Consider the following 14,017-nt stretch of genomic DNA (forward strand, 5'->3'; position numbering starts at 1 on the left):
TGCCCGGGGAGTTCGTGCCCTCGTTGCCGGGGCGAGAGGAACCACCCTCATCCACCCTACAGCGCTTTCGAGAGCGAGAGGGACATTCTGCCCTTACGTGCCATCGGCCCTCCGGGACTGCGCCTTTGTGTTCCTGCGCCGTGACGCCCACCGGACGCCGCTCCAGCGGCCGTATGAGGGCCCATACCGGGTGCTGGAGCACGGACAGACAACCTTTGTCTTGGACACGGGGGGCCGGCCGGAGGCCATGTCAATTGACCACCTGAAGCCGGCCCACTTGGACATCGACCAACCGTGCAGGTTGCCCAGCCTCGGCCACGAGGTCGCCCACCTTTGCGGGTCCCACCACCTGTTTCTCGAACTGTCCCTCCAACTGTGCCTCTGCCGGCCCCTCTGTCGACCGATTTCCGTACGCGGTCCGGTCGGGTTGTGCGACCACCAGTGCGGTTCGTGCCTCCGGTTCTGGGGGGGGGGGTCCTGTGCCAGCTCCCAAGGGTCAGGCCATACCATACCACTACCGACCCCTCGGCACGGGAATGGACCAGTCCAGGGGGGCGGTCCTGTATTAGGTATATAAGGACAAAGTTTTGGGCGCGAAGCCTTTCCAGCACTCGCCCAGCCTGATAACTGAGAAATAAACCGAACGCCCCAAAATACCCGGCTCCTCACCTTTATTTCGGGCCTCTCTCGACGCGCCACAATATAATATTTTGTACAAACCAACGGCAAGAATGGCTTCGTAATTGCGCTTCACATTCTTGGAATGGAGCTTCTCCCAGTCACTTATTTCTTCAAACTCTTTCTTGGTAAAATAGTCAGCAATTTCCAGAACCAGGGGTCACAGCTTAAGGATAAGGGGGAAGTCTTTTAGGACCGAGATGAGAAAACATTTCTTCACACAGAGTGGTGAGTCTGTGGAATTCTCTGCCACAGAAGGTAGTTGAGGCCAGTTCATTGGCTATATTTAAGAGGGAGTTAGATGTGGCCCTTTTTGCTAAAGGGATCAGGGAGTATGGAGAGAAGGCAGGTACAGGCTACTGAGCTGGATGATCAGCCATGATCATATTGAATGGCGGTGCAGGCTCGAAGGGCCGAATGGCCTACTCCTGCACCTATTTTCTATGTTTCTAATTACTTTGAAATGGTCAGGATCCTGGAAAAACAAACATTGTACCTGATACACTTTGGAGCATAATCTTAATTATCAGATATTAATTTCAAAACAGATTAAAAAATATCATTTTTTTATTTAATACAGGACATTTCCAGGATAATGAATCACAACAAAATTAAAGGGTAACTTCTTCAGGATAGAAATGAGATCTTTCTTCTCTCAGAATATAGTGAATTTTTTTCCAGGGTTGAAAGAAATCAGCTGTTAATTGCATTCCAGCAAGATCAACACATTATTGATTCCAAGAAGTAATAAACCATATCACAGTAAGAGAGGAAACTGCATTTCGAGTGCAGGTCAGGCGTGATCTGCCTGAAACAGAGTGAATGTTTCAGGTTAATATTCTTTCCTCACAGCTGAGGAAAGTTGCCAGATGGAGACAGACAACTAGAAGGATGAGGGAGATGGTTTAAATGGCCTCCCAGATCAATATTAATGTCAGTGATCCCCTCCAGAGCACAGGGAACTCATCCACTCCTCACCGACACCAATTCCTGGGGTTGCGATGGTCTGAGAAGGAGCAACAACATCTTCCCCATTTCCAGGCCTCCTAGAGGACATTTATCCGGCATCTTCTGCCCGCTCTCCATATCAAAGCTCCCTGGAGATTCACCTCTTAAGCCCTGCATCCCAGACATGGTCTCGTCTCCTTCAGCAGCACCTGTCTCTCCTCCCGAGCTCAGATACCTACTTCTCCTCATCTCACCTGCGCTCACTTCTACACCTCGACTAAGCCCCTCGCCAGGACTAAACCCCTTGCATCAACTAAACCTCACTACCAAACCTCGCCTCGCCTAAACTTCACCTCACACCTAAACCTCAACACACTAAACTGTGCCGCGACCAAACTTCACCTCAGCTAAACCTCACCTCAGCTAAATTTCACACCTCACTATACCTTGGTTCAATTAAACACCTCTCAACTAAACCTCACGCCGACTAAACTTCACCTCGACTAAACATCACACCTCACTACTAAACAACTACTCACACCTAAACCTCACTTTGACTAAACCCCACCTCAGCCAAACCCCACCTCAGCCAAACCCCACCTCAGCCAAACCTCACCTCAGCTAAACCTCACCTCAGCCAAACCTCACCTCAGCTAAACCTCACACTTCAACTATGTCCTTGCCTCACCTAAACTTTATCTCAACTAAACACACCTACCTACTATATTTCACCTCGCACCTAAACCACTAAACCCCTTACCTCCACTAAACCTCACACCTCATGACTAATCTCCTCATTCTTAAACCACACCTCAACCTAAACCCCACCTTGACTAAACCCCTGCCTCAACTAAACCCCTGCCTCGACTAAACTTCACCTCACACCCAATCCTAGCCTCGACTAAACTTTACCTCAACTAAACCTCCCACCTCACGACTAAACTCCACCTCACACCTAAACCTCACCCCTTCTAAACCTCACCTCAACTAAAACGCAATTAACTAAATTTCACTAATCCCCTTCCCTCGACTAAACCCCTTCCCTCGACTAAACCCCAACACCTCACTAAGCTGCACCTCACTAAGCTGCACCTCACTAAACTGCACCTCACTAAACTGCACCTCATTAAACTGCACCTCACTAAACTGCACCTCAACTACACTTTACCTCAACTAAACCTCCCACCTCCCGATTAAACTTTACCTCAACTAAACCTCACCTTGACTAAACCCCACACCTCAACTAAACCCTCACCTCTGCTAAACTTTACCTCACACCTCACTGAACCGCCTTGGCTAAACCCCACCTCACCTCAACTAAACCTCCCGACTAAACTTTACCTCAACTGAACCTCACCTCGTCTAAACCTCGCTTCAACCAGAGGGGTGGTGGGGGGAGGGGGAGAGAGAGAGCGACGCAGGCGCACTGCTGGGGAGGGCTGACGTGCGTTGACGTTGACGCCGAGCCCCCCCCCCCTGCGGCACGAAAGCGAAGATGGCGGGAGACTCGCGACGGGGCTCGAGCTGTCCACTTCAGGGCGACCGGTACTCGAGCGGCAGCTGCTGCAGTGAAGCAGCTCCCGCAATGGAATGGCTCCCTGCAGTGGAATAGCTCCTTGCAACGGAGCTGGTGTTGCAATGGAGCTGCTCCCGATGATGTGCATCAGCTCCCTGCTGTGGAGGATCTCCTGCAGTGGAGCAGCAGGTGCAGTGAAGCATCTCCCTGCAGTACAGCAGCCCCCTGCAGTGGAGCACCCGGCTGGCAGTGGAGCAGCCTGCTGCAGCTGCAGGGAAGTTCAAGCCTCCACCATCACCACAGGCAGCGTGTCCCATTATTGCAACCACCCTCTGGGTGAGTTTAATCTCATACACGTCCGTTTTATTGTTCTGTTAGTCTAGTCTGGTCTGCGGTTCCTTGTACCATCATCTTATTCTAATTGCTGACTCCAAATACTACGTTTTCTCGTCTGTTCTTGCACCATCAGAGATTTCCCCTTTAATCCATCAATCCACCCCAACCACTCTCTGCAACTGAAAAACAACTTGCCTTTTTTGCTCATTCCTACTCTGGTGAAGGGTCTCTGATCCCAAACTGAACTGGTTATTTTTACACAATTGTGTTGTCTAACCTGCTGAATGTTTTTTTAAATTTTCGAGTCTGCGCTGACCAGCGATCCCCACACACTCGGGACAATTTACACTTATACTAAACCAATTAACCTACAAAACCTGTTCATCTTTGGTGTGGGGGAGGAAACAGAAGATCTTGGAGGAAACCCACGCAGGTCATAAGTGATAGGAGCAGAATTAGGCCATTCGGCCCATCAAGTCTATTCCGCCATTCAATCCTGGCTGATCTATCTCTCTCTCCTACCCCCATTCAACTGGCTTCTCCCCATAACCCCTGACACCCGTACTAATCAAGAATCTGTCTATGCTTTATAAATATCCATTGACTTGGCCTCCACAGCCTTCTGTGGCAAAGAATTCCAAGATCCACCACCCTCTGACTACATAAATTCCTTCTCATCTCCTTCCTAAAGAAACGTCCTTTAATTCTGAGGCTGTGACCTCTAGTCCTCGACTCTAGTGGAAACTTCGTCCCCACATCCACCCTATCTTAGCCTTTGGCCAAGGTCAAGGGGAGAACGTACAAACTCCGTACAGACAGCACCCATACACAGGATTGAACCCAGGTCTCTGGCGCTAGTACTGCCCTATTTTATCTGCTCTGAACAGTAAGTTAGCAGAAAGCAGCACGTTAGGAAAAGTAATTCTCCTGAAATTAATCCAACAGTACAAAAATTGTTGTAGTTAATTGATATTTCATAACATGCAATGCAATATGTCACTGATAATCGTCTGGAACAAGTCTCCTTAATGTTTATTCACAAAATGCTGGAGTAACTCAGCAGGTCAGACAGCATCTCAGGAGAGAAGGAATGGGTGATGTTTCAGGTCGAGACCCGTCTTCAGACTGATGTCAGGGGGGGTGGGACAAAGGAAGGATATAGGTGGAGACAGGAAGTTAGAGGGAGAACTGGGAAGGGGAGGGGAAGAGAGACACAGAGGAACTATCTAAAGTTGGAGAAGTCTATGTTCATACTGCTGGGCTGCAAGCTGCCCAAGCGAAATATGAGGTGTTGTTCCTCCAATTTCCAGTGGGCCTCACTATGGCACTGGAGGAGCCCATGACAGAAAGGTCTTAATGTTTGAACCTATTTCTAATACATTAGTCAGTGGGATGTATAAGAGGTAGCTGAAGTGAACAGTAAAATATTCAAATGTTTTAAATATTGCTGGTATCACTCAGTGTTTTAATATTGTTATGCTGCCTGGATTAGTGGGGATCAGCTACAAGGAGAGGTTGGAAACCCTTGGATTGTTTTCCCTGGAGCGTCAGAGGCTGTGGGCAGCCCTGATAGAAGTAAATCAAATTATGAGAGGCATCTTTGAGAGTAAATCAAATTATGAGAGTGAAGGTTGATGAAAGTTCAAAGACCGGAGGGGAAACTTTAAGGTCAAAAAGAGATGTTTAAAGGAGATGTGCTGGGAAAGATTTTTATTACACAGCGTAGTGGGTGCCTGGAACACACTGCCAGAAGTGGTGATAGAAGCTGATACAATAGTGATGTTTGAGAGGCTTTTGGAAAGGCACATGGATATGCTGGGATTGGAGGGATATGGATCATGTTCAACTTGGCATCATGTTTGGCACAGACATTGTGGGCCAAAGGGCCTGTTCCTGCACTGTGTTTCTGTTGTTGCTACAATGGAATATGTACAATACAATATGTATTTGTGCCAGGGGCCTACCTGATCTCCCAGTTGCCAAACACTTTACTGCCCCTTCCCATTTCCACACTGACCTTTCTGTCCTGGACTCCTCCATTGTCAGAGTGAGGCCAAACGCAAATTGGAGGAACAACACTTCATATTTCGCCTGGGCAGCTTGCAACCCAGCGGTCTGCAGATGCTGGTTTAAACCGAAGATAGACACACAATGCTGGAGTAACTCAGCGGGACAGGCAACATCTCTGGAGAGAAGGAATGGGTGACGCTTCGGGTCGAGACCCTTCATCAGTCTGAAGAATGGTCTCGAACCGATCAGTCTGAAGTAGGTTCTCGACCTGAAACGACACCCATTCTTTCTCTCCAGAGATGCTGTCTGACCCACTGAGTTACTCCAGCTTTTTGTGCCTAACTTCGGTTTAAACCAGCATCTGCAGGTCCTTCCTTCATACAACATGTGTTAATTGGGTGTATGGTGAGGTTGTGCTGAAACTGTGATGTTTGAAACTTGCAGACTGTGGAAGTCAGAGTACCAGTTGTGACTGAGATGTGGTGTTGTGTTGGAAGCACACAGCTGGCCTGGGACAGAACACATGCATTAGATGCATCAAGAAGTTGCTTTGGAGACGGTGAAGGACGTTCCCCCCGGTTACGGCAGGATTCCTTCCTGGGAACCGTTCCCAACATGCGGCCGTGAACAGAGCTCCCACACGGCAGAAGATACCTGCAGGCCCGCAGCAGCCGGTAAATCTATCCCATCGTCTCCCACACACTCGCTCATGTATTTGTCAAGTCAAGTCAAGTCAATTTTATTTGTATAGCACATTTAAACACAACCCACGTTGACCAAAGTGCTGTACATCAGTTCAGGTACTAATAAACGAACAACTAAATGGCACATAAACATAACAGCACAATACATAAACAGTCCACAGCGCCCCCTCAGAGGGCCTCAAACGCTAGGGAGTAGAAATAGGTTTTGAGCCTGGACTTAAAGGAGTCGATGGAGGCGGCAGTTCTGATGGGGAGAGGGATGCTGTTCCACAGTCTTGGAGCTGCAACCGCAAAAGCGCGGTCACCCCTGAGCTTAAGCCTAGACCGCGGGATAGTGAGTAGCCCCATATCGGCCGACCTGAGGGACCTGGAGATAGAGTGGTGGGATAGAAGATTTTTGATATAAGGGGGGGCAAGCCCGTTCAGGGCTTTATATGTGATTAGGAGGAGCTTGAAATTGATTCTGTACCTTACTGGGAGCCAGTGGAGAGAGGCCAGGATCGGGGTGATGTGCTCCCTTTTACGGGTACGCGTCAGGAGTCTCGCTGCGGCGTTTTGGACCAATTGTAGGCGGGACAGGGATGATTGACTGATCCCAGTGTATAGGGAGTTGCAGTAGTCTAAGCGGGAGGAAATGAATGCATGAATGATTTTTTCAGTGTCGTCAGATTTGAGGAATGGTTTGATTTTCACTATGGTACGAAGCTGGAAGAAGCTGGCCTTTAGCACAGCATTTACTTGCCTGTCAAATTTTAATGCCGAGTCAAATATCAGGCCCAGGTTTTTGACGTGCGGTTTGACCAGGGGGGATAGGCTTCCAAGGCTGCCTGTTATCGTTTTGATGGAGTCGGGGGGGCCGAATAGGATGACCTCAGACTTGCTCTCGTTTAGTTGAAGGAAGTTCTGTGCCATCCACATTTTATGTCCTCAAGGCAGTGCATGGGGCTGATTAAATTTGACCGGTTGTTGGGTTTCAGGGGGAGATAAAGTTGTGTGTCATCCGCATAGCAGTGGAAAGAAATGCCGTGCCTTTGAATGATTTGGCCGAGGGGGAGCATGTATAGAGAGAAGAGAATGGGGCCTAGGATGGAGCCTTGTGGAACCCCGCAGGAGAGGCTAGCTGGGGAAGAGGAATAATTGCCTATGTTTATGGAGAAACTCCTATTTTTGAGGTAGGAAATGAACCAACTCAGGGCAGTGCCATCAACGCCAACCCCGTACCGGAGACGGTCAATAAGGATGGTGTGATCCACTGTATCAAACGCCGCGGTGAGGTCGAGAAGGAGCAAGATAGCACAGTCGCCGGTGTCGATGGCGAGAAGCAGGTCGTTGTGTACCTTCAACAAGGCAGACTCTGTGCTGTGGTGGGCCCTGAAACCTGACTGGAAACCTTCCAGGATTGTATTTTGGTGTAGGTAAGGCATTAATTGATTTAGAATTGCCTTTTCAAGGACTTTTGACAGGAATGGCAGTTTGGAAATGGGCCTGTAGTTGCTAGGTAAGGTGGGGTCTAAGTTAGGTTTTTTCAGGAGGGGCTGGACCACCGCGTGCTTGAAACAGGTTGGAACGGTGCCAGTGGCCAGAGAACTGTTGATGATAGAGAGGATACTGGGACCGGCTATTGCAATGACATCCTTCAGAAGGGTAGTGGGGACAGCGTCAAGGGGGCAGGTTGCAGGTTTCATGGTGGACACAAGCTTTGCAAGGGAGGATAGAGTGATGGGTTGGAAATAGTCCAATTTAGATGAGCAAAGACCAGTGAGACAGCTAGGTCACGGGTGGGAGGGGAAATATTCATTCTAATGTTCACGACTTTGCTGGTGAAAAATTTAGAGAATTCTTCGCACTTAGCAGGGGACCCAAACTAAGCTGGTACTGGGGGAGGGACATATGACAGAGGTAATAGTGCTAAATAGGATCTTGGAATTTTGAGAGTTTTTGGAGATAAGGTCAGAAAAGTAATGTGCTCTCTCAGACTTTACTGTTTCCTGGTATTTGAGAAGATTGTTTCTCAGAATTTCGAAGGAAATTTGAAGCTTATCAGATTTCCACCTCCGTTCTGATTTTCTGCACTCCCTTCTTAGGGCTCTGGTGGTGTCATTGTGCCAAGGCTGACCTTTGGGCTTAGGCTTTTTCATTTTAAGAGGAGCAACAGAATCCAGGATGGAAGAGCAAGTGGTGTTAAATAAAGAGATGAGATCCTCAGTGCTGAGATGGGGGGGAGAAGCCTCAATAGTGCAGATGTTGGGGGCAGCTATGAGAGCCTCGGAGAACTTACTGGCAGTCAGTGCATTTATGTAGCGGGAGTAGCGAACAGGGAGATGAGATAAAGGCAGAGATGCATCAAAAGTAATAGCGCTGTGATCTGATAGACAAGCCTCAGTAGTTTCAATATTGTAGATTGGGAACCCGGACGATAACACTCAGTCGAGTATGGACTGCACTTTAGTGTGTTCCTAAGCTGGGGACGACCTACACCTCAAATAAGTCAACTCGGGGCTGGGCAACGAATAAAGACGAAGACAGAACAAATAAATAATGACAGGAAATGCTCTAAATACTCAGCCGGTCGGGCAGCATCTTGTGGAGAAAGAAACAGTTCATGTTTCAAGGCCGTATAGAAACGGGCCCTTTGGCCCAACTTTGACCATGCTGACCCAGATGCCTCCTCTACACTGATTCTATTTGCCCACGTTTGGCCCATAGCCCTCTGACCTTTCTTATCCATGTTCAAATGTCTTCTGAAAAATGCTTTTTCAGATCAATGACCGTTGATCAGAACTGGATGCAGTCAGATGATGTGGCCAGTTCTGATACAAACTGGAAAGGCTGGTTATCTGAAATTGTCCATATTAATGATGACCTCAAGGACTGCACCACACTCAGACGTGGTGCTGTTCCAAAAGATTTTGTCTGCTTCATTGGAACAATTTGAACGGTTTCACAGTGGGGCAGCGGTAGAGTTGCTGCCTCGCAATGCCAGAGACCCGGGTTCTATCTTGACTATGGGTTTGTCTGTGACCTCTGTGGGGTTTTTTTCCGGGATCTTTCGTTTTCTCCCGCTACTTCAAAGACGTACATGTTTGTTGGTTAATTGGCTGGGTATCAATGTAAACTGTCCCTAGTGTGTGTAGGATAGTTAATGGGCAGGGATTGCAGGTCGGTGCGGATTCGATGGGCTCTCTAAACTAAACTGAACAATGTGGACAACATGCAACAGCCTAAAAAATCGGCCATCCAGCAGCAAACTCCCAAGTGCACCAGATTTATGAGTATTACTGGACTCTGACAACCAGAGTGGATCCTTTGGCATTTCTGGAGGATTCCTGAGTATCTGAAGTTCTTCCCAGGTCAGAACATTTGTGCGGCTTCTCTCCGGTGTGGGTTCACTGGTGTTGGTGGAGGTGCCTTGCCCATGTGAAACTCTTCCCCCATTCTGCACATTCATGCCGTCTCTCATTTGTCCATGCTTGAGTATCACCTGATTTTCCAATTCCACTCTTTCCGTCAGATGGTGTGAAAGGACGCTGCTCAAGTTTACATTGTGGATCTGTGTTCACTCTGGAGGAACAGGGTTGTCCAGCTGACGTTAGTCTAGAGGGTTCAGGGTGCCTTCGTAAGTGCCTTGTAAGGAACTCTGCCGTGGTAAATGCAACAGTGCAGTGACGGCAGGAATGACAGTCTCTTTGGGTCACTCCTGACTTGCCGCAACAATAAAAGGGTTGATTTATCAATCACCGAGTTGATGAACCCAGTACGATAACCAGACTGCATGACAACAGCCCCGATCCCAGCGATCCGGCACAGTCAGAATATCCCAGTGGCGGCACTTTATCCCAGTCGGTAGATGCAGTCTAGAGAGGGTCGGACATGCGGCAACGATACCCGTCCCTGGTCCCCAATTCACACAGGGAGTGGGAAACCATGGACCCATCCCTTATACCCCAGACTTCTCCACACAAAGTATCATCATAAAGAGGGAAATACAGCAAGTGCCAATATTAATACTGTTGGAAAACAAATAGTTACGCGAAGTAATTCAAAGGGAAAGAACTGAAATAATATAAAATGAAATAATATAAAGGAAATAATAACACTGAAAATTGGTGACCTTTTTCTGTGTTTCTGTTCAACACAGGCTCTCAGAAGCACAGTGCAAGTTGCTGAATTTTTAAAGACATGCCCCGCACACGGAGCACGTTTCAAGGCAGGTGTCAGCTTTCTGCTGACGGAGATAAGGAATGCTCTTCCCACAGTGAGAACATTTGTACGGCCTCTCTCCGGTGTTGGTCCAGTGCTGTTGGTGGAGGGTCCCTGCCCCTGCGAAGGTCTTCCCACAATCTGCACATTCATGCAGTCTGTGAAACTCTTACTACAGCGTCTATCCTGTGTAGGTCCTCTGGTGTTGATGGAGGGAGCTGGACTCTGAAACCTTTCTTGCACACTGCATTTGCACTGCCTTTCTCCGGTGTGGGTCCACTGGTGTAGGTGGAGGGTCCCAGCTCGTGTGAAACTCTTCCCGCAGCCTGAACATTTACACGGCCTCTAGTCGTGGATCTGCTGATGTCACTGGAGATGATCTATTCGTGTGAAACTCTTCGTATAATCTGAACATTTACATTCAATCTGCCTCTCTCCGATGTGGATTTGTCGATGTTACTGGAAGGTCCCTGCCTGTGTGAAACTCTTCCCACAGTGTGAACATTCACAAGGCCTCCCTGTGGTGTGGGTCCACTGGTATTGCTGGAGGTGATCTATCCGTGTAAAATTCTTCCCAATCTGTGCATTTAAACGGCCTCTCGCCAGTGTGCATCCACTGAAGGTCCCTGTTCACTGAACCATTTCCCATGGTCGGCTTTTTTATGGCTCCTCCTGTGTGGATCCACTGCTGTCATTGGAGGTCCCTGCTCAGTGAAACGTTGCCCAGTCTGTGCATTTATGTGGCCAGTATGGATCCGCTGGTTTTTCTGGAGGACCGCTGAGTATGTGAAGCTCTTCCCACAGTCAGAACATTTGTACGGCTTCTGTTGATGAACACAGTGCGATAACCAGACTGCATCACAACAGCAGCGATCCCACACAGTCAGAATATACCTGGTAGGGCAGTTTATCGCAGTCGGTCGATGCAGTCTGGAGAGGGTCGGACATACGACAATGATACCCATCCCTGGTCCCCAATTCTCGCAGGGAATGGGAAACCATGGACCCATCCCTTATACTCCAGACTTCTCCACATAAAGTATCACCATGGAGAGGGAAATACAACAAGTCCCAATATTAATACTGTTGGAAAACAAATAATTGCTCAAATAATTCCAACGGGAAAGAACTGAAATAATATAAAATGAAATAATATAAAGGAAATAATAACACTGAAAATTGGTGACCTTTCTCTGTGTTACTGTTTAACACAGGTGAACAGTGAAAGCTGCGGTGTCCTTAAAGACATTCCTGCACATGGGGCACGTTTCAAGGCAGGTGTGAGCTTTCTGCTGACGGAGATAAGAAAATCTCTTCCCACAGTCAGAACATTTGTCCGGTCTCTCTCCAATGTCGGTGGAGGTGACCTGCGTGTGTGAAACACTTCCCACATTCTGCACATTCATGCCGTCTCCTTTATTCGTCCTTGGATATCACCAGATTTCCCAATTCCATTCCTTCCATTAGATGGTGTGAACAGACTCTGCCCACATTTACGTTGTGAATCTGGGTTTCCTCTGGAGGAAGAAGGTTGTCCAGCTGGCGTTGGTCTGGAGGGTTCAGGATGCCTTCTTAAGTGCCGTATAAGGAACTCACAAAATTCATTTTAACATGAACATCCACCACAGTGACTCCTCCACATTCCTCACTGTGATGGAAGGTGAAAAAAAGTTCAATCTCTTCCCATCTTTGTCCTCGAGCGGTCGGGGGCCTCACGCCTTACGTTGACGGGACAATCTTGACTCCCGTAGCCGGTGGTCGGGGCGATCAAGCTCCTGCATCGGGGGAGGGATCTCGGTTCCCCTGCGCCGAGCAATCGACTCTGGGTCGGGGCTAGTAGAAGTATTTCAGAATATAATACTACCATGATGCAGATGCTGTACAGAAGATGTTGACAAAAATACTTTTTCCAAAGTTACACTTCTGAGGAAGCATTCAAAATGTGAGGGATTAACTAGCCAATTTGTAAAGAATCCCTTCATGATGTTTGTATTGGGTCACCATGAATATGTTGGGGTAAGATGGCGCCGTTTAGTTCAAAACACTTTCACATCCTTGATAATGCCTGAATGTACACAGCAAAGAGCCTTGCCTAAATTGGACATGAACCACACTCTCCTCAAATCTCTGTATTTTACAAATAATCAAGGTCGGATTCCAATGTGACAAAATTCCAGAAGTGAACGACAATTGTTACGAAAAGTAATTGTGATTCATTTTTAAAGAAAAATCAGTCCATGAGCGAACACGTCTGTGCTCTTGAACCAAAGGCTGCATTGTTCCACCATTGACCTGGCTGCCAATGCACCGTGCCATCACTAAAATGCTCCTAATGAAATATGGTTGCTCTGAAGAAGTAGATTGGTTACTTTGGACATACAAATGTAATCCTCATCGTGGAGCTCCCGTTCTTCTGTGTAAATTATCCTCTCCTTATTTCTTAAATTATAACTTCTCTTTTCTGCCTCTTTAGTCGTTTCCACGCTTGTAGATCCCAAAGTCTTTCTGGTGGAGACTGTTGTACTTCGTGGTCTGTTATACCTTTGTTATGACCCTGGACTGACCACAAGTACACGTGCTTAAAAGGTTTAAAGGCTGGAGCTTAAATCCAGGCTGTTTATTCCATGGCCACCTGGAACCAGAGTGACCACCAAATCACCTCATTCTCTTATGTACACGTTACTACACAGGCAAACAAAGTAGTCCTTGTGATACAACAAAGTAGTCCTTACAATATCACAACAGAGACAACTATGTACTTTGGACATACAAAGGTATTTGTCATAATTTGTTTTAAAAAATCACTTCATGATATGTGTAATGGGTCGCTATAAAGATGCTGCTGTTTAATTCAAAACACCAGCCGAATTCAGCTGCGTGGATATTTCTAAACTTCAGGAGAGTAATCCTGACCAGAGAGTATAATTATGATTTGATAATAACCAGCATGATGGAATGTGGAGAGCATGTTTAATGGTAACAGTGCTGTGGTGCATGGAGTCATCTCCAAGAAAAGCGTTTTGAAGGATAAATGTAACAGTCTATTATGTGAATTAATGATGCATTTATAACATGGCAGATGAATTAAGACCATGCAAAGAGACAAGAAATTTAATAAAGCATACAATACCGAATAGTGATTTCATGGTTTGTATCTAAACTGAACTTTATCAAATGCAAGACAAGGTTGAGTTGGCCCTAATAATATAATGTTCCATGTGAGCAATTGTGATGAATAATTTTAGCTCAGGAAATCATTTTGTGGAATATGAGAGAAGGTAAATCTCAGAAACCATGTTGAAATGACAGGAATGTACATTGAGCTGATGAGTGGTGACGTGAAATCAGAAACTTGAGATTTATCTGAAGTCATTTACTGATATATATATAAGACCAGATGCTTAGATTTGGAAATTAGATGAAACATTATTACAGGTAAACAAAAGTAACTATTTAAAGGCAATGATCAATCCAAGATAATACCTTAGAGCAAGGCACCTGCAATGTTTTCAATAATACTGCTGATTAGAAGGTAAATGGTAAAACAATACACAAGATGTCCACAAAATTACATAACAGGAAAAGATAAAAGACAAGAGGTTGAAAAGAGAATAAAATCTCATTG

The 14,017-nt window shown here is 46.8% G+C and overlaps 1 long non-coding RNA gene across 1 annotated transcript; it reads left to right on the forward strand.

The window, feature by feature from the left end:
* The first annotated feature begins 3,116 nt into the window (after positions 1 to 3,116).
* LOC144612098 (uncharacterized) lies at positions 3,117 to 13,747 on the forward strand. Its single transcript, XR_013549626.1, has 3 exons — positions 3,117 to 3,478; positions 5,933 to 6,162; positions 10,331 to 13,747. It is a non-coding gene; the product is annotated as an uncharacterized LOC144612098 (long non-coding RNA).
* Positions 13,748 to 14,017: the final 270 nt, after the last annotated feature.

Source organism: Rhinoraja longicauda, chromosome 43 (genome assembly GCF_053455715.1).
Source record: "Rhinoraja longicauda isolate Sanriku21f chromosome 43, sRhiLon1.1, whole genome shotgun sequence".
Taxonomy (NCBI): domain Eukaryota; kingdom Metazoa; phylum Chordata; class Chondrichthyes; order Rajiformes; family Arhynchobatidae; genus Rhinoraja; species Rhinoraja longicauda.